The 26,751-nt window shown below is 33.8% G+C and overlaps 1 protein-coding gene across 8 annotated transcripts in view; it reads left to right on the top strand.

The window, feature by feature from the left end:
- smg (sterile alpha motif domain containing protein 4 smaug) overlaps positions 1-26,751 on the top strand; it is a 392,969-nt gene that overhangs the window by 19,445 nt on the left and 346,773 nt on the right. The window contains exon 1 of one of the 8 annotated variants that reach the window (XM_090400244.1): positions 17,985-18,051. The exons of the other annotated variants lie outside the window; for them this stretch is intronic. The gene's annotated coding sequence lies outside the window, so the exon portion shown is untranslated. Of the gene's footprint in view, positions 1-17,984; positions 18,052-26,751 lie in introns of those variants that run through there. 8 annotated transcript variants of the gene reach the window in all.

Genomic DNA, 26,751 nt, shown 5'->3' with positions numbered 1-26,751 from the left:
TAATTTCTTGAGCTTCATCTCATTTATATCATATATAGATGTGTTTTCTTTTTTAAAATGTAGCAACATCTTTTTCTTGGCTACCTTCATCTCTCAGTCTGTTTCCTAGTACATTCAGGTCATCTTTCATTTCTGTTTTGTAGTTCTTCCAATGCTGCTACGAGTTAGCTGCTGAAGCAACCAAGGCCATTAGGTTATATTATATCTGTCAGTTGCATCTGTTCTTCTGGCTAGTTTGTTCTTTTGCAGGATGAAAAACCCAAGTTTCCAGGAGAAGCAAATCCCACCACCTCTGTATGTGACCAACTAACTCAGCTTCAGTTCAAAAGTTCTTGTACAGTGAGGTTCAAATCCACATCTTCTCGTCTAAAGAGAATCATCATCAGCTACATGCAGGCTTGAAACAAAAAAGCTGGATATTTCCAGTAAGGAAATCAAGGCAGGCCTATTATGACTTCCTGATATCTTTCATCCAGTCAATCCGTTCTCCATCCAGCCTGTTAACTTCCCATTTGGTTTCAGTTTGTGCAAAAGTATCTCATTCAAATCCAGATTAACTCCATTTCTCTGTTCTTTCTTTGTATAAACCCATGCTGTTTGCTACTTAATTTTAACTCATTATTGCTTACTCCTGTCTTTTATTCCTTATTATATTTTCACTGACTTTCCTAATATTAGCATGAGTATTATGTCATTAATTATATATGAACCAAAATGCCACTGCACATTGACAGTACAGTAAATCCCTATCTGTATTTACAGTAATTTTATAATCATTCAGCCGTCATCTTTAAACCAGCACCCACATCTTCTGATGCTCTTACAAGATCCAACATGTTCAAACCTCCAGTCTCTTCCATGATGCACTGTTTCAGATAATTATCCCTAAGTTACTGTATAAATTTCATTTCCATCTTGCCAACACATGGAAATAAAGGATCACAGACAATCATAAAATTGTGCGTTTCATAATAGCATTATTGTATAATAATACGCACAACTCATTATCGGAGCAACTTTACTGTTGGTAATTTTATTTTGCTTAATTTTGCCATTAGAATGGTCTAATTGAAATCATTGAAAATTACCCCAAATTTTAACAGAGATCATTCTAAATACTGAATGCTATTAAATTCCATCTAGACACACAGGAATTAAATTTAGCATTCGAATGGTTTCACTATTAGAAATATAGATACACATTTACATAACAGTTTAATTAGTAAGTCATTACCATTAGTAGCCGAATTCTTGTCGATTTGAAAATTTTTTAGGAATTCTTCTGTTATCTGTGAATGAATTAGGTACTGTACTGTTTCAAGTAAATTAATTATTAAGATACTGATAGCCGTTTGCAATGATTAGCAGATATTACTTTAATAGCTGTTGAATTACTACTTCATTGAGTAGTTGAAGAGATTGACAAACGCTACGAAGTTGAAGTTTCAGATTTTTCCTAGTTAGACAAGTGTAGTAGTTAGGAATTGAACATTAATGATATTTGGAAATCAATGTATCTGTAACTTGGAACGTTTCTAATGGGTAGCAGTTTTGTTTAAACTCTAATAATCACCAGACCATTATTATTAACTGGACATCTCCAGCGAAGTCCAAGAACTCGTTTGTGGTAGGCCCACACTAACACTAAACATTTGGTCCACAAGACCTATCATATTCATTCCTCCCAAATTCATTCACTGGCAATACATTCACATCCACCTCTGGCATTCCATTCCACAAAAAAAAAAAATAAATAAAAATAACACACACACGTATTTATATGATGGTCGAATAGTAATAATCCCAGATCTGAGTGTGGAATCTTACTTGTGGCATTCTGCCACAGTGATATTGCTCTCACACGTTTGATATCTGTCAGATTGTCAATTCAGTCCGCTTACCTGACTTCTAAACTCATGTCATATGTCTTCATGCCAATCCATTCCACTCTCTTGATATCAAACTATTCATATCAACCTAATTGTTAACTTATAATGGGAATACAATATTAAATGCAAAATTTCCAAAATCTAGAACGATTAGAGGATTGTTGCATTCCTCTTGTTAATCAACCTTGTTACTATATGCAAAATCTGATCTGACCAGATAATTAAAAGAATAAATAATCTGTCCATAAATATTGAAATAGTTAAATAAATGCGCTGACTCTTTTTATTACCCAAAGGGAGTAAGCGAGGCCTAACGAAACGTTAGGGCTATACAGCCTCCTTTCTCCAGGAGGCTCTATACCTGCTCATCCTCCAATCAAGAATGCTTTATCACTCCCTCCAGTTGTGTGTGTGTGTGGGGGGGGCGGTGATAAGGATGACACATCAGTCACGACCATATCTTCTGATGCTACACGTAAATCCAGAATGCTCTCTCCTTGTGTTTCCTCCAGCACTTGCCGCTTAAAATCATTCTCTCTCAAGAGTGCCGCTGTTTCCATAGTATCATGTTGTTTCCTCTTCCCCTATATTGACATGATTGAAATTTCTCATAATGATAGTTTTGCACACGTTAAACTACTGTATAAACCCGCACAATTTGTCAGCTATCATACGTAACACACATTTTCTCATCACTTCCTGTGTCCACGCTGTTATATCATTCAACTTCCATTGTTGTCAGGATTCCATCTTATTTAACTTCACTGTGCTAATACCAGGCCATCGCTGTCGTTAGCCATCTTAGAATTCTAGGTTTCCTGATTAATCTCTCCAAATGCCGATGTCTTTCTTGTTCAGCTGCAAATCATCACTTACATGCAATACTCTTCCATCATCAAATGCACTTAGATATCCATATACGTTTTCAACCTTCTACGATATATATCACCAATGCTACAAATTATGCAATCCGCACTTCGACCAGTAAAGTTTTCAAAATGACATATAGTTTTCTACAAATCTGTGCCACATTTATTTAAAGCAAAAACGAATAAAACAAGCTTGATGGATCTCTAGGAATAAATGCCATCGGCTGTGGGAAACAAAAAACGTATTGAAAACTCTCCCTCAAAAAAAGCATTTCTGTAGGGCAATACAAAGAATGTCTCAATATTTGCCTTTTAGGTTGGAAAGATCTTGGTTTGAATGCCGTGTGGTAGTACTCGAAAAATCTTGGAGTGCTTTTCAATTGAAAGACACGGCCGCACTCACACGGGGTTGTGGTGCTGTGGTTTCATCCTCCAAAACAGGCAAGCGAGTCTGAGAACAAACAATTACACACAACATGTTGGTCTCATAGCCCAGTTCTTTCTGTTATAAAATTCCAACTGATTAACCACATCATGAAATTACAAGGGGGAAACTGAATTTTATGTAAATATCAAAAATGAAAACTATACAGGCGCATATGAAACGCAGACACACATCTAGGAACTTCTGATTGATAGTTTCATTTCACATCGGATTGTCGACACATCTTGTGCAATCGTTGGTCTTTTGTTGACTTTCTAGGTCCTACCGCTGAGCGTTTTATAAAAGAGATGGTATGGTACCTTCACATTTCTAACCGCTAGCAATAATGTTGCCTATAGTTTATTTTCAGCGATGCAATCTCATAGCATTGTCATGAACGAATATTGCCATTGATATGTCAGTGTCCGAAATATCGATGGTTTTTAGGAATGGGAGGGAAATTAGCAGTGCATTACTATAGAGCCTCTCTTATACATTCTGCTGTATTTCTACGATGTTGAGATTTAAAAAAAAGAAAGAAAAAAGGAACTTTTATCTTATTCAAATCCACGCTACTTCCGCTTTTGTGTGCGGTAGGAGAATGGCGTGGAGAATCGAGCAAAATGGATCCCTGGGAATAGATGCAAGCACTATTCTTTGAGTTTCTATAAATAACCTTATTACAAACATTAAATACGTCGCATGTCATTTGTCTTAAATTTTGTGTAACGATTTCCGGAGTTTTTTTTTAAAGATTCTGCACTTGGTACAGGAGATGTTACAAATGGTAATTTGTAATTACCATTATAATTACGGTTATTTTTATTTATTTTATTTTATTTTTTCAATTCTTAAAACCATATGTGCCATTAAAATTGCTGAAATCTAAAAAATACGAAGAGGCTGAGTGCATTTGTGACTTTTGCTACCACTGTATATGTCTGCCCATATTTGAAGAATGCGTTTAACTTGTTTACAGCAGCACACATAAAACTGCAAATGATGTCTGTGTAGGAGGAATTATACAAGAGTTAATGTAGTTGCACTTCAAGATGATTTGAATAAGATAGCAGTGTGGGACGAAAATTGGGAATGGAAGATAAATCTGCCAAACTGTAAGGTGTTGCACTTGGTCAAAGTAGGATGAGGGCTACTTATCATGTCACTATAGGTGCAGATGATGACATGTTTAGAGGTCAACTGACAAAACACACAAAGTGGGTGTGTGTGCGGAGAAGACTAAAAAGAAGTAGAGAAATAGTTCCCCCTTCTGTAAAAGATTGTGAGCAACTTTTGACTTGCACAGATCCAGAAAACGCAGATGAAATATAGATTAATACAAACATATGCAATGAAAATATCCGATTTAAGACACTTAACTACGAATGAGGATTTATAGAAATCTGTACCCTTCAGTTTTGTTAAAGATACTTTTTTTTTAACAGTAACATGTGTGTTGTTTTAAGGATACTTGCGACATAAGACTGAATGATATAATCACGTAATCACAAGAAAGATATTTATTTAACCAAATATTTCGGTCTGGAAATAGCAGACCATCGTCGGTGGTATTACAAGAACAGTTTAAAAAAAAATATATACAAGCTAGAATACTAACAATAGATCATTGAAATTAGAACCTAATCAAGATTACTCATTAATTTTTTTTTTTTTTTTTTTTTTTTTTTTTTTTATAGCAAATTCAATCATGTTTCTACTTCAAAATATTTCGTTTCATACTTAGTGATATAACATCACGCGACATGTTCTAATTTCAATGATCTATTGTTAGTATTCTAGCTTGTATATTTTTTTTTTTAAACTGTTCTTGTAATACCACCGACGATGGTCTGCTATTTCCAGACCGAAATATTTGGTTAAATAAATATCTTTCTTGTGATTACGTGATTATATCATTCAGTAACATGTGTGTCACTTCATAAATGGCGCATAGCGTAATCTAGAACGTGCAACATTTGTTCCTTGGTAAGAAAGGCCCATGGGTTCGAATCCAGTCTAAAATGCGTGGTTTTTCAAAAGAAGGCGAGTTCATAGGAGTAATTTTGTGCTGTCTCATTAGGTCAGAAAAATCTCATTAATGCGTCGTTAGCCGCGGTGAGCCTAATAACAGTAAAATGAAACTTGGAGTCCAAATTGTTAGAATGCGCTCTACACCACGTAATTCACCGTCTGTAATATTAATACTTAATCCGTCATCAACTGCCCACTAATAATATTTTTTTCTGTTAATTATGTATGTTTTCTGGTCAATATCATCGTGTGTTACCATGACACACACACAGGCATCATCCTATATTATTGCATCATCTTATAAGCTTTTGTTACTGCTATGATAAATTTTTTTTTTTGACATACTATATATAAAATCATTTTCACATCCACTCGCCAATATCACTTACAGATAGACCAAACCTTTCTTAACAGACATCCAAACTGCTGCTACATCAACATCAACTTAGTCCATTTCCACTTCCTTGCCAAATTACACACTGCATGATTCTTTTCGTCAGAAGACTGGGTTATTTGCCTTCCCTCCATTCCGTATCATTCTTCTGTATTTACTGTTCTTCAAATTCAGAAAACACTTTTTTTCACGTTATCTCTCTAGACTCTCTCTTTCGGAAGCTCGGCTCGATTTTTTGCAGTCCAGTTATTCAAATAATGAAGTCATCTTTCTACTTTTCCACCGCCACTAACCAAGATGGACGAGATCTTGAACAGGTTTTTTCAGTGGCAAAAATAGACACATCTTTAAATCTTCCTTTCATCTAAATAAGAAACACGTCTAAAATCAAATCAATCACAGCTATAAACAATTTTTTTTCTTACTTATAAATTTTGACGAAGATATTATGCAGTTCAGTGCTTGTTATATTTTATATGAGAGCTTGAAATGTTCTTCTTTTAAAACTTTGCATTGTTCCACTAGCATACCATTATACCCTCTCCTATTTCCTACATAAATTTGAACACTTGTTTTTAGCAAAGTATTGGTAGTCTTTAGCAGGTAATGTAGAAAGTCTGCACATGATGAGTCCTAGGACTCCTTGGAGGTGTTATGTAATACTATGAATAATAATAATAAAATTTAGTAGGAGCATGCTTTAAAATTTGCTAAATTAATCTTTCATCTTTCAAAAAAGATTCGGTTTTTTTGTATAATAACACGAAAACTATCTTACAAAGCGTAAGATTTATGCATCATTTTATAGTAACCCTTCATACTAGTAGAGACACCTGTCATTAGGTGATCTGCAGTGATAGCGGCAGGTGAATGCTTACCTTCTCTCATCCCCCCCCCCACCGCCATCATTAGAACTACTCCTTTCATTACCCCGAATATTATTTTATTTATTTCCCCCTTCAAATTCATCTACCATCATTCCAGGAGAAGTAGAGCCGTCAGAAAGCACTTTGCTCAGGAGACAATAAAACATCCGATTATAGGATAGGGTCATTTTTTAATTTTTTTTAAAAAATATCTTCAGTAATTACGCATAATGATTACACTACCCTCACTCCTTTTTCTCCCCACCCGCAAACAAAATCTAAGACTTGCACTACGTGCAGGCACAAACTTGACTTACTTGTCTGTTTGCTCACTTGAGAAATAGGATTAAAAATCAAGTTTATATAAAATTACTTGGTATCTTGAATATATAATATACCCAAGTTAAAAAACTTTCTACATATGTGTGTGTGTGTGTGTCTTGGAGTGTTTCTAGCGCCTTATGGTAATGTTTCCACGTCCATATATATATATATATATATATATATATTTCATTATACTCGCCAACTAGAATCGAAACTACTAATTGTGGCTCATCCTCCAACTCTAGCATTAGTAGGTATTTGTCATTGACAAGCAGAGATTTTTCTATCGGACTGGTTTTTTTAACCCTCGTTCCATAACTCAGAAAATCACTCACAATGTTTTATTTTATACTAGTTTGGATTAGGAACACAAACTAGCAGCAGTGCCTGTCATAGTCTCGTTATCCTTAAAGTTTATAAATTATCGGTAGTCATGAACTCAGCTGTCGGTGACGATGAGAGACAATCTATTCACCGAAAGTTTGTTGCCACTAAACGTAACGAAACCTAACCAAGTTCAAAAGCATTGCATATAAGAATAAAACTTTAAGACCTGTACTGCATATAAGTGAAATATGGACCATAAAAATTGCTGAACGAAAAACGAATAGAAAAAAATTAAATTCCTATGAAGAGCAATATGTTATGCACTCTGTTTCTGTGACTAACAAATTAAAAAAAAAAAGCAGAGAAATGCGTCATAAAAATAGAGATAGTAATAGTAAAATATGCACCTGCATCCTGATTGGCCAAGTGATTAATGTACCCATTCTCCATAAAAAGCGAGTTCGTGAGTTTTTCCGCATCTTGGATGTTTGTGACGTCTTTAGGTGAGAAATGAATTTCATTGTCCGGTGTGATACCACCTTCCCGCTTGGTCTAGACTTGAAAAAAAGTTCCATGTTTGGTCTCTAGAATATGGTTTTCGGACTATGCGACAAATAAAAATACAATAAATGAACGTAAAATAAATAAAATATTGTGAAAGAATTTCTTATGCTAGCTCATAGTATGAATATACTATAGGGTTGCAACCTTTCATTGGGGAGGGGGGGGGAGTCACAATAAAAATACAGAAAGAAATGGATCGAAGATATTGAAAGAATGGACAATTCGAGAATACCCAAAAACAGATACTCCAATACTGTGCCTTCCAATTGAAGTACATCGAGGTGAAGCCTGACCTTGAACTCAGGACTAGAGTTCCACCTACTCGGTTTGACGAATAAAAATGTTGTTAGACTAATTAATATTAAGAAAATATTTTAATATTAATTATTATTGGAATGCACTTCAAGATTGTTAAAAGCAACCAAACACCTGCTAAAAAGTGAGAGTGTTATCCGCACGCGTATTACCTGCACACCTGTGAAACAAACGCGTATAAACATGTATAGACACACGCAACAGGTGGTGAAACAATTGCTGAGCACCGTTGCGATTTAAGATACGAGTGATCCCGAAATTTAGCGGAGACTTCCGACCGCGGAATTCGAACTATTTGAATTTCAACTTTTAACGCACGCGGTTCAAACTCGATAGTACCGTCAACCAGACGGCATGCATGCCAAGAGACACATTTTGTTTAAAACTTCCTTCTTTTCAATAACTAAAAAATCTAATTATATAATAGACCTATATTTATTTGAATATGGCGACGAAATATTAAAGTTAAAAAAAAAAGAAGAAAAAAAGAATCAAAATTAAAAAGAAAATTGCTGCTTAACGAAACCCCTGTAGACCTTTCGCGTGCCTCTTGGAGATACACGTATCACACTTTGAGAAACACTGCATTACATCATTGGTAACATAATACTGTATTTAGAATAATGAATTCTAGAATTTTTCATTTATTGATTTAGGCATAACTTTACATGCAGTTTTCAATTATTTTCCTCTTTTTCATCGTAAAACTAAGTACTTTTGGACAATAAATAAATAAATGAAAGTTAAGCCTACTTGCACTCTCCATAGTTTGCATTAAAAAAAAAAAAATTCTGCATTATTACAGAATTGAGTGTAGACTGAAGTAGGTTATCATTCTGGTGGCAAATTCATTACCTATCATATTTACCTTATCTAAATACATTGTATTTACATTGTGTATCGCGTTAGCTGTAAACGTAATCAGTAATTGTTTTGAAAGGTTCGTTCAAAGCACGCAGCAAATGGAACTTTTCTATGCACCCTAGGATCACTGTTTTAGGAGTTAACATTCTAATATTAGTTTTTTTTCTCCCCCTTTCCATTAGTCACACTTTAAAACATTTCCAAATTTATTTCTGTTTTTGTAAGTGTATTTTATTATGCCTATATTATTGTTTAAGTATTGTTATTCTCACCACTATAATTTGAAATTGCGTTCAGTTAATAATTGGGTCCGTTAGTATATCAGCACTTTTTCAAGCTGCTTCCCCCCTTTTTTTTTATATAAACAAAATGTTGCTCACAATTTTTTCGAAAACCCCTATCCCAGTAAAAATACGACGTCATTTAACTTACCGTGTGGGTGGTGAAAAAATAATCCCTGTATTGGATAAATGGAATCCAATTCATATTTCCATTCAAATCAAATTATGTACTCTAGAGCTTTTAAAAATGCTCTAAAACACATTTCTTATATTATATTATCTGCTGGAACAAATCTGAAAGCGCACCCTAACTTAACATCACCAGAGTTAAAGATCGGTACTATCAACATAAGAAGCCTGAATGGCAAAGAAATGGAGCTAGCTGAGGAATTAGATAAGTACCAGATCGACATAATAGGGGTGACTGAAACAAAAACTGGTGATATCTTTCTGAGCAATAAATACAAAATGTTATATTCAGGCAATGACAATCAAGGAAAAGGAGTAGCAATAGTATTCAACACAAAATACGAGGCTAATCTTCTTGAATGGCAAGCAGTCTCGAGTAGAGTAATGTGGGCAAATATGAGAATGGAGAACTTGACAATGAGACTTATTTGTGCCTATGGCCCCACAGAAGGTTCAACTAAGGTAGAAGTGGAGGAATTTTTTGAAGCTTTAGAGAAAGCAACTGACACGATGAAAAAGGAAAAGTTGGTCCTTGTTGGGGATCTAAATGGCAGAGTAGGAAATGATTGTCAGACATATAAAAATATTTTGGGAAAATTTGGACAAAAGAGCAAAGCTAATAATAATGGGCAAATATCTGTTGTATTTCTGCTCAGGACATGGATTGGTTATTACTAACACCATGTTCCAACATAAAAATGTGCACAAATTCACATGGAGAGAAGAGGCAAGGAATAAGAAACGTCTCATTGACTATGTTATTGTTGATAGTGATGTTTTCTCCCTGGTGCAGGACACCAGAGTGTACAGAGGATTTAAAATTGGAAGTGATCACTATTTAGTCTTGAGCAGGATAAAATTGAATTTCATATTGAAAAGAATAACATGTAAGAAAGTTTTAAAGCGAAAAGTTGAGCATCTCTCAGATGTGAACTGTAGACTAAAATACACAAAGATTATTGAAGAAAAAATGAAAGAGTTTGACAACAGGAACCAAACCTTGGAGATTCCGTGGCAAGCCTTGAAGAAAACCCCGATTGATTCAGCTAGAGAGGCATGTGGTGAAGTTGTCTGCAAGGACAAAGACAAAGACAATGAAAATAGGCAGAATCATTGAAAATGTCAACTGTGTTGTGAATGGAGAACCTGTGGAACAAGTAAAACATTTCAGTTACTTAGGAGCGATTTTTAGTGAAGATGGTGAATTAAATATAGAAATAGACAACAGAATCAACAAAGCTGGTGTGGTAGGAAATCAATTGAATAAATTCATACGGAATAAGACAGAAATTAGTCGGAAAACTAAATTAGCTGTATACAAGACAGTGTTCAAACCAGTTTTAACTTATGGATCTGAGAGCTGGATCAGAAGTTAAACACTTGACCAAAGACGAGACAGATTCAACAATACCAATATCGGGTTACTAATGCCCTTATATATGACGTGCGTACAAAATTTCAAAATGTCAATTCTTCAGTAAAATATTAATTTGTTATTATAAAAATGGTAATGCAATATGAGAGTCCTGAGAAAGATTATAGGCGTGAAAAGATGGCATCAATGGCAACATCATGTTAAAAATGAGGATATTAGGAAAGAACTTTACATTATCAACATCCAGGAATGTGTTAGCAGAGCTAATCTCAGGTGGTATGGTCACTTAAACAGAATGGGCGAGGAAAGATTAGCAAAACAAGTGTTCTCTGCCAGGTTGGCAGCAAAACGACCCAGAGGAAGACCAAGATATAAGTGGATTGATACGGTACAAAGTGCCTTAGACGATAGAAATATAAGATCTGATAATGTTGGAGTCTTGACAAGTAACAGACTGATTTGGAGAAAAATTGTAGACAGAAAGTTAGTAATGATGTAAATTTTTCATGTAGTACTATCATATCCTATACACCCCTTGAGGGTAGGTACATGGCAGGAATTTGATGATGATGATATTATCTGCTTATTTACACTACATAATACGCTGGATATGACAGATTCAACAATACCAATATCGGGTTACTAATGCCCTTATATATGACGTGCGTACAAAATTTCAAAATGTCAATTCTTCAGTAAAATATTAATTTGTTATTATAAAAATGGTAATGCAATAAGAATATTCAAAAAGCGTGATTTTCTAAGAACACTGTTTATAAATAGCTTACTTACTTTCCTGAAAATTCCCCGCAAATCGTGTCCCGCCATAAATTGAGAAAGAAAATAAACGTGGAATTAAACAAAGCCGTTTATAAATGAAAATGTTTATTATTATTTATTTTTAAAAAATTCTTCTTGCTAAGTGGGAGCATTCACCTTACTCCGTGACACTATGGGCCTTGCAGAACCTTATTTTCCTTCACAGTCGAAGCTTTCTTTCTTTTGCCTTCGTTCTCCATCCTTTAATTCCCATCTTTTTCATGACCTCTCCATCCTTCTTGTCGTCCGTTAAGTACTTTTCTTACACTCCTGTCTTTCATTCTTTCTACATGTTCAAGCATTTTACTATGGTTGGGTGTGTGCGTGGGGGGGGGGGTGAATTCGTTCCGTCTTAATAGAGTCGTTGGCCTTCGCCGACGTCTCCATTAAGTGGACCTAAGAGGTGCTTATGCAGAACGTGTAAAATCTCTTAGTTTTTTTTTGTTTATTATATTTTATTCCCTCTCCATATGCAAAAAACAGATTCTGTTTGTCTGGACAAATTTTGATGAAATTAGAATATCACAATGTATAGCAGCTTGAGCTTTCGTTTAAATTTTGTTTTTTTCAAGTGCCGTACGAAGTGACACCACTTATATTCTACAGTATTATCCGAAATCATATGTTTCCCCTTATTCCTGTACGTATGATTTATCCATCCCCATTTAAAACGTTTTTTGCCTCATCTAAGACATATTTCAAACTATGAAAAAACAATATCCATGAGAATCGATAGTTTTCCACACTTCGGAAAAGAATATCGGAAAACGTGTATGAATAATTAAAATAATAAAAAAAAACATCGAAAGTTATATATTAATTGTACTGTTTAAAATACAAAATTACTCTTCAGCTGTTCTTTATTTGTGTACTTTAAAATGGAAAACATTAACCGTTTGAAAGGTTGAAACTTTTTTCTTTGAAGTTTTACTTTTCTAGCTTATCGGTCGGAATGAACAGCAAGATTTTCCGAATCATCAATTCAGAGGTGTACCTTAGTTTTCTAATTTCCATCAAGCTGGTTTAAATATATTTCATAGTCCGTCCAATTCCTAAATTTTGTTTTTTTCAAGTGCCGTACGAAGTGACACCACTTATATTCTACAGTATTATCCGAAATCATATGTTTCCCCTTATTCCTGTACGTATGATTTATCCATCCCCATTTAAAACGTTTTTTGCCTCATCTAAGACATATTTCAAACTATGAAAAAACAATATCCATGAGAATCGATAGTTTTCCACACTTCGGAAAAGAATATCGGAAAACGTGTATGAATAATTAAAATAATAAAAAAAAACATCGAAAGTTATATATTAATTGTACTGTTTAAAATACAAAATTACTCTTCAGCTGTTCTTTATTTGTGTACTTTAAAATGGAAAACATTAACCGTTTGAAAGGTTGAAACTTTTTTCTTTGAAGTTTTACTTTTCTAGCTTATCGGTCGGAATGAACAGCAAGATTTTCCGAATCATCAATTCAGAGGTGTACCTTAGTTTTCTAATTTCCATCAAGCTGGTTTAAATATATTTCATAGTCCGTCCAATTCCTAAACAATCATGAAAAGTCCAAGCAGTAGTTACCTTCAATGAAAATATAATATATTCGAGTTTTCTTCAGGAGTTTACGTTCTGGAAACCAAACTAATCATTTTGAATTTGACTTCTCTTCTGCCACAAAACTCGACTTTCAAATCAGATTTTCGTAACGGTTGTCATCATTTTTTCTTAATTCCAGCTGGGTTTAGATCTCTTTCTCACCAGTGATCCTAAGTTTATTGTACAGCAGCGAACAAATTAATCCGAACACTCACATTTTAAATAAAAATTTTAATTTTATAAGACAATAAATACATAAATTAAACTCCAACTTTACCTAATAATTTATATGTGCTCCTCTGTTCCTAATAAGTTCATTAATTCGCTTAGGCATGTACTCTACCAACGTAGAACACATTTCTCTTATTTCAGCATCTCGAAACCAAACTTTCACAATGAAATGTATTAAGTTATCCTTTGTATCATAATTTAATTTTCCAAATCTCTTTTTCACTATGGCCCACAAATTTTCTATTGGGTTAATGTCAGGGAGTTACCTGACCACTGAAGCAATTGGATGTTGTGATTTTTGAGGAACTCTTGCAGTTTTTTTTTTGAAGTGTACCATGGAGAAAGATCCTGTTGGAAAATGAGTTCTTTGTCTTTCTGTATCTGCGGGACCAATATTTTTATGTATTGGCGTCAACAGGCACAAGTGATCTTGGATCGTCATGTATAAAATAACCCCCAAACATCTTTTTAGCTGGGTGTTTAGGAGCTTGTTAAAGGTTGGCAGAAGTCTTCTCAGCTGCTGATTTGCAAACATAGGATATTCTTTAGACGAAGAAATGGCTCTCATCTGTGAATATGATCTTTTCTACTACTCAACAGTCCAATCTTTGTACAATTTTGCCCATTGGAGCCTCTTTTTCTGCATAGCCTTCGTCAACAGTCGTTTCTTTTTTTGGTGTGTGGGGCATTCCTTCCTGCTTCCAGCAATCTCCGACGGACTGTCATGCTGCTGCCTATTTAAGTTTACAGCGGATAATCTTGCTTTTCTTAACTAGAACGAATTTGGGTAAGTAGTTTCCCTTTTTTTTTTTTTTTTGTCAGGAGAAAAGGCACCTCTTTCCCTAAACTTCTTTAAAATCGCATTAAAAGTGTCGAAACTACCACACTCATTGGCAATTTGTTTTTGAGTCATGACACATTGCTGAGAAAGAGTACATACTTTTGAACGCTTTCTTAGAGATGTATCCATTTTATAGCTAGACAGAATGAATAAAACACTATAAAACTTGTTTACACTATTAAAAACACAACAGTATTAATAAACATTGTAGAGACAGTTAAAACATGCGACACTCAACCAAAATAGTGAACTGAAACCAAAAACTTGACGAAAATTTGGCTTGTAAGGATTAATTTGTTCACTACTGTAAGTTGTAAGAATGTTGATGGCTGTGGATTTCTTTCTCACTCTCAACTACTTATTTGTTAGTATAAGAATTTCAAATGGAATGATTTTCTCATCTTAATTATTAATTAATTTCTTATTCTTAACTTCGTAATTTCTATACTTCATATTCTTTGAACTGTTGTGTACGCTTCTCCGATCTAAATAATTTATGCTGATCAATAGTTTTTAATAGGATGGAAACTTCTTTTCTCCACTTCATTTTTAATTTCTTCCTTGTGTAACCTTTGTTTAGAGTGAATAAATAAATAAATAAAAGAAATGATTAAAAGCAAGGTTGGGTATACTAAATTTTCGATGGATGCACAGATAATAAATTGGAAGAAACTTAACCGAGTATTAAGAAAAAGAAAAATTGTTCCTAGAGTGTATTTAAGAATTTCAAGATGAAAGAAACCACAGAAATTACATTAACTTTGGAAACTCTTAAAATAAGTTAGCTATTCCTTGAAAAGCTAAAAGGAAGGACAGGCTGTGTTAGGACTATTGAAAAATATGGGTAGCTATTCTAGTAAAAAAAAAAAAAAAGTTATTCTAAGTAATTGATAAATTATCATGTTTATAAAATGATTCTAAATCACATTGCAATAATTAATTATAGCAAATATTATGTCAATAACTTAAATTGGTATATTTAAATGAAAAAAAAAAGACGGCTAAAATCTTCATTTGGGTGCCAACTTAACTCCAGCCCTGTTCTGGATACCTATACATCTATACAGTATATATCATATACAGTATAGGTATAATACAAGCCTATGAATTAATCTGCGAACCATATTCATCTTTAAAAATTAACATTACTAGGTACTGCAAATGTAAAACAGTATTTAATCATACAAGTAAATTATTGTGAAACGCTATACGCCACAGAATGACGATACAGGAAATGTGAGATACACGAAGACGCAGTTTGTGTTTCACTTTCAAGTTGGAACCGAAAAATTGTTTGCTTGCTTGCTTAGGGAAATTAATGGGGGTGGGGAATCGGAAATGAATTAACAATTAACATTGGATGCATTTCTGTATTTTATGTAAAATATTACTGCGAAAAGCGTTGGATAGGATTAGACATATTGAAGTTAGAAATTTTTATATAAAACAAACAGCAAAAAGTAAAAATGTATCCCGTTTATGAAATTGCTTTTTTATGAAAAAAAAAAAAAACAGATTAAGCGGTGAAGAAACACTTCGATACCAATTACTAGAACAGTACTACAATGGCTTTATGTTAAATTAACATATCTATAGGTAACTATACAAAACATAATATATAATAGTATCATAAATAGAGCCTCTGTATCTCAGTCGGTATACGTAGTCCTTTGATTGGAAAGACCTGGTTCGAATCCCATCTAGAACGCTAAGAATTTTATCGGAGCTTTCAACCGAAGGTAATTTAACTGGTCTCATCTCAGAGTTTTTTTTTTTTTTGCTTGGGAACTTGGATTTTTCATCCCGCAAACTGGCCCTGTGAACACATATCTAAAGACAAAAAGATACCCATTGAATGCAGAAGGCAACGGGAAAACACATTGTTCTGTTATTATTGTCTAATGGTTGTCACGGACCATTAAGTTGAGGAGAGAAGAAGAAAATAATTTAGCAAAAATTCTACTTCCTTAGGAAAATTAAGGTCCGTGAATCTTTAGAAAATCATACTCACGCTATGGCTGTTATAACACTTTTTTCTTGGGGGGGGGGGATTAATAATGACGAACTAGAAGAAAGGACAGAGGCATAAAGGTTAATGGAATAAATATTGGTAATTTTAGGAGTACAGTATTATACAGAGTGGAATAACAGCAAAAGACCTCATTGAGGTTGTCTGCTAAATGAACATTGTGGAATTGGAGTCGAGTCTGGCCTAACAGGAATGTTCATATTAGCGACTAACACTTAGAAAACCTCAAGTTGTGGATTACACGAAGTGAAAGCGATTATGAACGTGTAGCTAATATACTGATCACTCAGTGTATGTATAGTATATACTGTATTATTAAGAGTTGATTTCAACCAGCAGATTGCTTAAACCTAGTACAGTTTGCTGTTTATATATTTTTGTCTAACGTAACACCGTGTTATCGTGACTTGTCAGGTTAAGATTTCAAAATAGGTACAACAAATGTTTATAACGATTTTATTTCTAAAGGTTACCGACGTGTGGCATGCGCAGTTTGTCTTTATTGTTTATAATACTATTCGTTTTCATAATATTTATCGAAGTCTGTTATTACTGAAGTTTTAAAAAAAATAGAGAACTTTGTCCTTGTTTTTATTCCTGTTATGTCCTCTGAAACAAATGAAATTTCGTTTGCTTTTAAAATATAAACGCTCATTTGTTGTCTTTCCTGTGTAGTTTGGTTATTGTAGCTACAAACGCAGTAACTAATTAAACTCTGCACTGTTTTGAAAATAAGTGTGTGTGGGGGGGGGGGGGAGGACAGGTTTTTATTGTCTGTACGCTGGAAAAGCGTGCAGACAATAAAAAGGTTTCTGTTTAAAGCTAGAAGGAAACAACACCAGAATACACTAATATATTTTGAAACAAACCTCACCAGTTTTGTCCTTACTGTAGAATTCCGATTCCATCAATTCAATATGTACGCATGTGCATATTGTACACAGGCGCACACTCTTGATTGAAAAGGAGATGGCTCATCGCTTTGCAACAATCAGAAAGCATTATATTTAAATGCCTAGGATTCCAGATAATCTCTGTAGACTTTCAGATTTTTCTTTCTGTTCAACAATTAACAGACGTGTAGAATTTCGGAATTTCATTTTTCGTGGGATCGATGATAATACGCATGTTGGAAAAGCTGTGTGGTTTCAAATCTGTGAAACCACAGACTTCAAATGTTTAATATATTCTTTGATGCGTTGTTCGATAGTGTTTTCCGTTTGTTCTTGGTATAATATGTGGTCATGCTATAGGTTGTAAAACTCAAAGGTATTTTACTGGCATGTTTAGGCTTAACGGATCAAAGTAGGGATGATTGAAATTGACAAGGAAATGAATGATGTTTTGATTTCTCTCTCTCGCTCTCTCTCTCTCCCCCTCTCAGGATTCTAGATAATTAAGCCATAACAGAAAAGAAGAAGCTATCATCTGATTTCTTCATTATTCGATGCTTTGAGATTGTTGACTGGGATGATGCGTGTATGTTTTGTAGGCATGTATATTAGGATAGCCGTCCTTTGTTTAACTTATCCACATTGTTAATAATAAATATAGAGATATTTAGGTTCTCAGTCGATCCAGCCAAGTTTATGTCTAGGAAAGGAAGTGTACCATCTGTCTTTAGTTGTGCAGTAAATTTTATGTTGGGTGTATTGCTGCTGAGATAATTTAAGAAAGGAAGACGTTATCAATAAATCTTTTCCATACTTGGGACTTCTTGAGTGAATATGCTTCTAAACGCGTTTTCTTTAAATGCTTCCATTTAGATACTAGCTATAACTGGAGATAGAAGGCTTCATTTCATTACTATCCCCAAGGTGTGTTTATATTTATACATTGCTTATATTATTCATATTATATATATATGTGTGTGTGTGTGTGTGTGTGTGTGTGTGTGTGTGTGTGTGTGTGTGTGTGTGTGTGTTGAGGAATCATTGACACATTGACTCGGTTGTTTTGATACATTTGTATAAAGAGAATTTAATGACTGAAACCGTGAATTATTGTAAGGTTTTAATGGTATAACACACTACTATATGAAACAGCATTAAAAAAAAGCTGAGAAACAGGAAAAAATTGCAGTACATAATTAACATGAAAAATGTCGTAGTTACATATATATATATATATATAATGGCTTACATATATCCAGTATAGGCTTGGGATGTGTGTGTGAATCTCACCCATGAAAGGCTGTAAATGAACCTCAACTGTTAGACAATAGATGATAAACATGAAACTATTTCAAGTCACTTCAGACCTCACAAAGAAAACATCTACTGAAAGATATTTACAAATATCCTCTCGTTGTGGAACTCGAACATTGCGGCCCTGGTTGAAGAACGGACTCGAGAAGCGTGCCACTCGACCAACCCAGGTTGGTAATGAAACTCACACGAACTAAATCTTAAGTTTCAAATATAATTTCTTGCTCTGTCTCTCCCTCATTCCAGAAAATAAGCTCGCCCTTTCCTTCTTTACTACCAACACGTTGCAATACCTATTTACTGTGTTCATTAGGAAGTTAAAGTCGTTTTTTCAACTTCGTTAGCAAACACCGAAAACAGAAATTGAGTGAAATAAGTTAGGAACTTTTTTTTTTTTTTTTTTGGACAATATTCCTATACTAACTTTATGAATATACTCTGTTCAGACAGCAAAGTATTAAGCTACTCTATTGATATATGAACCATCTATATCAGTATAGCAATATTTGTATAATTTCCAAACATAAAAGAAAAACAATAAATGAAAACAACGGCGACGCGCTGTCATATATATTTATATATAATACGTGTATATAATACATAGAGTTCAAAGGGGGGGAGGGGGATGGAATTATGCCGGTTTAGAACCTACACAAGGTAAACACGGTCAGAAGAAAGGTGGAAAATTTATTATTATTATTTTTTTTTTCCTCATCGGATAGTTAACTGCTCAATTTCTCAAGAAATTCAGCAGATCAAGGGATCAATATCCTTAGTCACTTAAACATATCGCATCTGTTAAAGCCTCCCGTTGAGTATTAATATCTCATTTCATCAAATATCAGTAGGCACTTGATCTGCTCACTGTTGCTACCATATCCGAATAACAGCTTTCTAAGAAAGTCATTAGGCAATGCTTTTCCGCTATTTATTTTCAGCATCCAGCTGAAAGGCATGCTAGCCTAGTTTCAACAGGTAATCAACTGAAGGTCGCCTGCGCAAAACTACTTCACGCATGTTATTAAGAATCTTATTATTAATATTAAGCAATATGAATTCACATCATCGATTGCGGCACCTGCATTTACAACCCATAAAAGTAACGTGTTGTCGACGCTTGCTGAAGATGTCTTATCTTTAGTACGCGTTGTAAACATTCGAATTGAAAGAAATGGAAAAAGTTAGAAGCGATGGTAGTGTTGTTTTTTCTTATGTTTTGGGATGATCTCAAAAAGGAAAGGTTCTTCGACCTGTATTAACGAGTGGGAGGTTGGAGAGAAAATTAACATTAGATTTCAATATTTCTAAATTTTATATATTTTTTAGGATTCATTAGTAAGATTTATACGTATGAAGGTAGGTTGTTCTAAAGAGAGTGGGACGGAGGATTCATGTGATATCGGATACATAAAAGTTCAAAATCTATAGACGGTTATTATTATTATTTAATCCTTGCAGGTTATAATTCCTCTGAATATGCTGTCGGAGGACTGGGGAGGGTGGGCTTATCCACAGTAGAGAAGTAGAAGTGACTTGAGATTCTTAAAGGCTGAACAGGTTAATCAGATGAAAAGTAAGGTCTAGAGCGGAAGAGGAAGTTTTCTGGTTGAAGAAACATCTTATTCGTGATATGAACATGCCACAAGGGATTTGAAGTTTTTATTATTAATAATTTCAAGAAGTGAATTCTGTGTTGTTGAGTTGTATTAAAAGGATTGATTGAATTCTTTCTTTTTTGTAAGAAATTAAACTAGGTTACGTTTTCTCCACTGGAGAATGGTATATACATAATTTAAGAAAGCGATATTCCAGAGAACTCGTTTGTTCATTTACAGTGCAATGTAGGGAGAAAAATGAACGCATTATTGCAGAACTATATATAGGGTTTATTTAATAAAGAATATTATTGATGTACATAGACTGGTTTGGGTTGTTTAGAATTATGTCCGAAGCAACTGAGGCTTTAATTAATGCTTGCTTGCACAACGAAGCGCATTCAATTAATTCTCGTTGTAATTAATATCAAGAATTGCAAAAAATATATACAATCAAACTAAGTTACTACTCTAACTATCCCCTAACTACTCTATATATGTATATAGAGTAGTTAGCGTATTCGCTCTCCAGCCAAAGGACTTCGGTTCCGTCTTTGACATTGATGCTTGTGATGTCCATCATTCATTCATCCACACTCATACATACTAAATATACACTTTCCCAAGACGGAATGTATCACCATGAGAAAAGTAGACCCAAGTGTCTCCCCATTAGCGGGGTGGGGGAGATACCTTCCTCAGTAATGAGAGAACAGAGACATCTCACATATACTGTACACACACACACACCGTAATAATAATAGATCAGATAAAATGATTGTTAATGTAAACGATTGCATACTACAAAAGCTAAATTTATTTAGTAAACAATAGATGAATTTGGAAATTTCATTAGAACATTTTGCAGATCTATTACTTCACCTAAAACATTTTTAGCGCCATCACTGTGATGCATACTAAGGCCTGGCTCGGCTCATGAGTTTACCAAAAAACGTTTGGTTTTATTTACTCGGGTTTCAAAATATGGATATCTGTTTTGTTTTGTCAATTACACTTCCACATTTCACCATTTCTCAAACTGACCTTTGGTATCAACAAATTTGTTTCTAAAAGGTGATCACGCTATTTCTAAAATAGCTGAAATGACTTCCCACGCAAGACATCAATTTGCTATAGACTCTGCAAACTCTCGTGCGTGGGAGTGATATTTAAAAAAATAAATAAAAGTAAATAAATATAGCCATTTATCCACAGTGACTCGAGTCGCTTTGTTCACTACTTAAAAGACATATCTTAAAGGATCGCAATGATTTAGTTCTATTAACCAGCTTTTTTTAGAGTTTCTAGCCCATTTTGCTAAATATTGAAGCACTTCAACCTCGTAGATTCTCTTTACACACATGCTTAGATCTTTTGTTGCAATATAACGAAATGAGTAGGGGAATCAGTATTTCGAAATTCAAAAACGTGTAACCGATCCCATTTAAAATATCATATAGCACTTTTTTTTAATAACCTCAAAACGAAATATAATCAATTTAAACGTACTCTAATACCATGAATGATTTGAGCGCTGATAAGCTAGAAGAAATGTATATAACAGTGTTCGGATATTAAGGTAAACATGAAAGAAACTGCTACAAAAAGAAATACAGTAAATAGGAAAATGAATTAAAAGAAAAAAAGTTTGCCAAGTTTTGATTACATTGGTAAATCGTTAGTGACTAATTTTTGCCTTCAGGACCTTAATCTCGCATTAAGCTGCTAATGATAAGTGAACCTATAGCGTCATAGAAAAAATTTGTTTTTTTCTTTGACGAAAGATTATTTGACATAATCTTTCTTTCGTGTCAGTCAGCAAATTTCAATTTTTCGAAACATTAAGATGTTCACGCTATATTACTGTATTTAACCCCCCCCCCTCTCTCTCTCTCTGAAATAGCCTTGATATTTCTAAAGTTATGACAACTTTCGATAATGTGCAAATGACTCAGCGTTGCTCATAGGAATTCTTTTGAATATTAATACGCTAAAGCTTTTATAGGAGACCAGTGATGCATTCTTTATCACTGTGCATACGATATCGTGTGGCTTTTGAAAGTCTGCTAAGCATGACGAATATGTGTGTTCCACTTGAGGAATGCGCTATATATATATATATATATATATATTTTTTTTTTTTTTTTTTTTTTTTAATCAGTACCTTCTATTTAACGGCCGAGCTACTATGTTGACAGGATTTTATCTAAAAGTGAAAACAGGCTTCAGTTTAGAGAATGCAACGATTTAAAATATAAAATTTTGCAGAGGCCACTTCTTTTCGAGGAGTGAAATGTTGAGGATCAAGGTTTTAATTTTTATTTATTTATTTATTTCGACAAGAAGAGAGGACTCTTACAATAATTCGAAAAGTTGCTTTACAATAAACTAGCGATAAATGTGTGAGTTATGTTACAAAATAAACTTTAAAAAAATAAATAAGAAAATGCTAATAATATTTAGTGGGCACCATTCGTTTATTCGATATAATTGTTTTATATTCCTTTGGGTATGTGATGATTTTCATCACCCCGATGTGAGAATACCACCTTACTTAGTGGTACCAGAGGTGACATGGAAAAAGATCGTTTGTTTTCTAGTGAAAGATTCCCAGCTTATCTGATATTAGTCCGTTTAATACTACACCACAGGTTTCTTTCCTTTCTCATGTAGGACTGTTATTAAAAATAATAATACGTAACGGTGATGGACAGACATGCATTGCATTGCAAATTTTATTTTTGAACTGCTCTGTTGAATCGTTGCAGGAAATGCAGTGCTGTGCACATACAGGAACTGCTAGTATTTTGTAACATGGGGGAAGTAGAATATCAAACAGGCTGTGAAATTCCAAGGAAGGATGGACTAGGGACAGAATTTAACTTCGAAATTTTTGCTGTTTCCCCTTGAAGCCTAAAGGATGCAAAAATGCTTGCCTCGTCAAGCTTTCATGCATTTATCCCTTTTAATATGTTTAACATTATTATGTTTAATACGTCTTTTCAGCATCAGATTATTTTTATTAATAGAATTAACTAGGTTAATTGATGCCTGTTTTCCTTCTTTCGATATCATAAACTGTTTAAGACTGAAGGTTTCTATCCAGTGATTGTGGGAATTCTGGGTTGCCTCCAGAATTAAACTTAGCGGATGTCTCAAATAATAACCCTTTGGTGGAGGTGAATTTCAAAATATGTATATTATATCACACATCATTCTGGGTGTAAAACTCTTGCGCAGTGCAGTCGGTGAATATACAACAGAAAGTATTGGAGAAGGGCATGATATTAGCTGATTTCTAGTTTCATCTGACTGAAGCTCCCAAAAGGCAAGAAGTGCCTTTAGATCAGGGGTCGGGAACCGGCTACTCTTGGCTGAACAAAGTGCGACTCTTTTATATTGAATTAAAAGATACATAATTAATACAAACGACTAAATATTGGTTTTTGATACGGCTTGTGGCGCTAGATACCATGCATGTGACATGTATTACTCATGAAATTTTATGACATGAACAACTGACAACTACGTTACATTTGAAATACCGCTAAATGTTAACCCTGCCTAAGGTAACTAGCGCCACGGCGAAAATTTGAACTAATTGATCAAATTATGTTGAATTTGTGTTTTTATTTGCAGGTAAATTTGCGATAATAACCCTACTAATATGAGTTCAAGAAAAAGAAAAATAATCGAAGAAAACAGAGGATTCAATAAAATGTGGATAGAGAAATTTGCATTTATAGAAGGAAATGGAAATCCGCAATGTTTAATTTGCCATCTACGACTTCAAAATAGCAAATCAAGTAATGTCGAACGACATTTTCGAGGAATATATTTAGACTTCAGTAAAAATATCCTGAGGGTGATAATAGAAAAAAAATCTATTGAAGAATTACAAAAAAAAAAAAAAAAAAACATTGCTTCAGCAAAGAAATTTGTCAACTTGGACGAAATCCTCGTCGAATACTACTGAAGCAAGTTTTTTGTTATCCGTTGAAATAGCAAAAGCGGGAAAACCTTTTACCGATGGCGAATTTCTAAAAAAATTGCATGTGTAAATGTCTGAAATTCTATTTAAGGATATGAAAAATAAGGACGAGATACGTAAAAACATTAAAGATTTACCTCTTTCGGCTAGAACTATCAAGGAACGGATTGTAATAATTTCTGCAGAAGTTTCAAATATGCAAATTATGGATATTAATTCTGCAGATTTTATATCTATTGCAGTAGATGAATCAAATGATATTTCCGATATGGCACAGTGCTGCGTGATGGTTAAATATATCACATCTTCCGGTATTCGAGAAGAATTTCTTGATCTGTAACACTTAAAGGATACGCTACAGATCAAGATATTTCAGTAAACCTTCTAACAAGTTTACAGAATAAAAATAAAAATATTAATAATATAGTATGCATTGCGACCGATGGCGCGCCTTCTATGATTGCGAAAAATAAGGGGTTTGTTATTAAATTATTCTCCACTCATATTCCACATGGAGTTATTTCATTTCATTGCATTTTGCATCAAGAAGCTTTAGTTGCAAATTCTTTGGGATTATTGCCACAACTAAAAAGAGTGATGGATGTTGTTTTGCCAATGGTCCGATTTCAGGCGTTGAATCACATACTTTTTGACACATTTTTAGAGGAACTAGGTAGCAAACATAAAGATTTAGTGACATTTACATCTGTAAGATGTTTATCAAGAGAAAAAGCATTAAAACGTTTTTTTTTTCAGTGCTTAAAAGAAGTAATTGTTTTCTTAACCACTAAAAATTATAACGTAAATCATGTGGAACTTCTCAGTAATCCCGAATGAATACAAAATTTTTGTTTTTTGCTTGATATGACAGAACATTTTAATAAACTAAATTTGAAGTTGCAAGAGAAGGGAAACACAGCCTTACAATTACTAAAGGAAGTCCTTACCTTTGAACAGAAACCAAGAATGTTTTTCGAAGATGTTACTGAAGAAAATTTATATATTTTTGAAAATCTAAAAAATTACAGATTGAATTTAAATCAAGAAAAAGTTGATTGCAAAATATTCGCTGAAATGATTACAGTAATTTTAGATTCATTTACAAGCAGATTTCAGGATTTTTAAAAACATCAGGAAATGATGAAATTTATATTACATCCGTTAAATTGCAATTTAAAATTAATAGATATTGAAGCTTTTCCCGGAATAACAATTGAAGAACTACAAATGGAGCTTCTGGAAATTCAGAATAAAAGTATCTGGGTACAAAAACTTCAGGAAATGGCAGCACAAATTGAAGAAAATGAGGAAACTATGGAAGAAACACCACAGGAAATTATATTTAAATGTTGGAATTCTTTCCCTACTAATTATTCAAATGCCAGACGACTTGCTTTTTGGGTTTTGACTCTTTTCGGTTCAACGTACAATTACGAACACTTTTTCTCTTCAATGAATTACATTAAAAATAAGTATAGGAACAAATTGACTGATGAAAGTTTGAAAGCCGAATTACTATTAAGGTGCACGATATACAATCCAGATTTACGAAAATTGGCTGAAAAGATGCAAAATCAAAAGTCTCATTAGTGAATTTTAAATTAAAACAATCATATTGTATTTTTGTTCGGACTAATTCTTTTTGCAATACAAATTCTGACTTTTTTGCAATATTATACTTACTTAAACATGTTTTGTGATTAAAAACTTAATAATGTTGTTTTATTTATTGAACATATAAAAAATTTATATGGAAACATAAAAGTGGTATTTGATATCTGGAAGTACTGAATTAAAAACAAATTTACCTAAGTTTGAAGTTGCGGCTCCCAAAAGTTTGTTTTAATTAATTTTTTTGGTGGAATGGCCCTTTGGTTCAAAAAGGTTCCCGACCCCTGCTTTAGATGGATATGTCAATGTCTGAGGTGTGTTCCATATCTGAAAACGACAGGGGAAAACAACAAAAATAATTGTTTGGCTGAAAGAAAATATGAATGACAGGTACCATCAGCATCCTATTCGGAATTACTTTTGCAAATAGTCGAACTTTGGCAGCGTTATCGTCAGTGTTCGTTTCACCAAAAACAGTATGTCGAGAACTGCATATTTTATAATTGAATGCCTATTATTCAGGAAATGCTACCTAAACTAATGCCACAATCACTGATTTTCTAGTGTTGTAAATTCCTGCTAGTTCACATGATGTAGGGTTAGATAGAGAGTTTCGATCTTGCATTTGCTGACTCTACAGCTAAAGCTGGAGACTGGTCTGGCATGATATTAGAGAGGGCACTGCATAGCCTCTTGATAGTGTGCAAGCAGTCCTCTGATAAGTAACATTATTATTATTATTATTATTATTATTTATTTATTTTTTTTTTCATGCCATTTCCGCCTGCGAAAAGTGCAGGCGGAAATATATTACACTTATATATTTCCTATACTACATTTAATACCGTTGGCGGACTAAAGATCAGATAATTCGGAACACAGAATGATTTTTCAAGCTTCTCATGACAGTCTCACATCAGGAGATTACAGTCATCTAAACTGACATAGAGGATCAAGTCATTTTAAAACCTTTTTAAAATGACTTGAATAATAAGTTCGAATCCATGTTCTACCTAGCATAGTCCCTTGAATTCTATCGAACACAAGTGGGATATTCTGGAGAAGCATATGAGACAGTGTGAGCAACTGCCTCTCCCAGCCTTTTATGCGATA

Source organism: Typopeltis vanoorti, chromosome 11, assembly GCF_054136105.1.
Source record: "Typopeltis vanoorti isolate ZY-2024b chromosome 11, IOZ_Tvanoo_1.0, whole genome shotgun sequence".
Classification (NCBI taxonomy): domain Eukaryota; kingdom Metazoa; phylum Arthropoda; class Arachnida; order Uropygi; family Thelyphonidae; genus Typopeltis; species Typopeltis vanoorti.
This window is presented reverse-complemented; position numbering and strand designations above follow the sequence as displayed.